Raw genomic sequence first — 1,862 nt, forward strand, 5'->3', positions numbered from 1 at the left:
AAGTTTGTACTTATTAAATTATCTACCCATTTTGCCCTCCCCACCACCAAGCAACTCCCCTCTAGCAAACACCAATCTGCTTTCTGTATCTATAATTAGAAGTTTTGTTTTGTTTTATTTTTTTATATTCACATATAAATGAAGTCATATGGTATTTGTCTTTCTCTGTCTGCCTATGTCATTGATATGACTATAGCTAAACCAGTTTTTGTTTTGTTTCCATTTGTATGGAATATCTATTTCCATCCCTTCATTTTCAGTCTGTGTGTGTCCTGACTTCTGAAGTAAGCCTCTTGCAGGCAGTATATAGATGTGTTTGTTCTTTATCCACCCAGGAACCCTATGTCTTTTAATTGGAGAATTTAGTCTATTTACATTTAAAGGAACTATTGATATGTGTGAGCCAGAACCACCTCTGCCAACAACATGTTCAAGGTAATTCAGAGTTCTGTGGGGCCAGCCAGCCTTAAGTGTGCACACCGTCAAAGTCTATGCATCACCTAACAAGGACTCACTTCACAAAACTGCCATGAAGGTTAAGGAGCTTTCACTCTATTCCATTTCCGAGGGTCGATCTAAATATGTAGAGGAGCCAAAGGACCCATCTTGAAGAAAGCATCTCACATCTCTGACATTATGGTGAGCCATATTCAAGGTGGTGTCAGGAAATGTACTCACAAACTAAGCCCAAGATGCAGAGCTTGGTTCAGTGGGGGGTTGACATCCCAGACAGGTATAAATATCTCCCAAATGCACCTCCTGGAGTTTTTCCAAGACTTGGTGTTATTGGTTTTGCTGGCATTGTTTAACTTCTTTTGGCTAGAGGTTCAAAAATAAAGAAGCCAGTGTATCCACCTGGGTTCATGGGATTAGCTGCCTCTTTTTATTATCCACAACAAGCCATTGTATTTGTCCAGGGCAGTGGGAAGAAATTATATGACTGGGATTTACAAGGATACATAGTCACAGAAAATATGTGGAGGTGAACTTTCAAAAGACAGGAAATGTGAAGAATTCACCTGGAAATAAGTAGAATGTTCAATGCTCTGCCCATTTTAATCCGTGTAGTAAACCAGTATTTTAACAGAAAAATGGCAGAGAAGTCAGTACTAAATGTAGTAAATTGGCTTTCTTCTTCAGGAAAAATGCTAGGCCTCTTGTTATCTTGGGTCATCACCCAAGACATAAGACAGACATAATATTGCTTATATTGGATTTTTAATAATAATATATGAGAGCTCTTTTATCATATCTCAGACAATTTTATCATTTTTAAAAATTCTCATTTAAGTAGAAGATATATAACATTTTAACCATAGTTTGTTATAGTTCTACGCTTATAGCTATTTAATCCACACTTGAAAATTAATAAAAAAGGGGGTGTCTGGGTGGCTCAGTTGGTTAAGCATCTGACTTAGGCTCAGGTCATGATCTCACGCTTCATGAGTTTGAGCCCTACATCCGGCTCTCTGCTGTCAGCACAGAGCCTGCTTCAGACCCTTTGTGTCCCTCCGTCTCTGCCCCTCCCCCATGCTCTCTCTCTCAAAAATAAACATTAAAAAAAAATTAATAGTAAAGTAGAATCTTTTCCAGAAGTGTGTAGATAATTTACAAATTTTTATGTGAAAACTCTACCTTTTTACTCCTTTTTGCTATGCCTTTTATGTTATTTTTTATATTCATATGAAGTTTTTGTTTAAATTCCACTTAGTTACCATACATGTAATATTAGTGTCAGGTGTTAAAAACAGTGAGTCAACACTTACATATGACACTTGGTGCTCATCACAAGTGCACTCCTTAGTCACCATCACCGATTTTCCCCATCCCCCCACCTACCTCCTCTCTAGTAACCATCAGTT

General features: G+C 37.8%; 1 pseudogene; it reads left to right on the forward strand.

Moving 5' to 3' along the window:
• Positions 1–426: 426 nt before the first annotated feature.
• LOC125171541 (MICOS complex subunit MIC26-like) lies at positions 427–1,033 on the forward strand (annotated as a pseudogene).
• The last annotated feature ends 829 nt before the right edge of the window (positions 1,034–1,862 follow it).

This window comes from Prionailurus viverrinus, chromosome C1, assembly GCF_022837055.1.
Source record: "Prionailurus viverrinus isolate Anna chromosome C1, UM_Priviv_1.0, whole genome shotgun sequence".
In the NCBI taxonomy this organism is placed as follows: domain Eukaryota; kingdom Metazoa; phylum Chordata; class Mammalia; order Carnivora; family Felidae; genus Prionailurus; species Prionailurus viverrinus.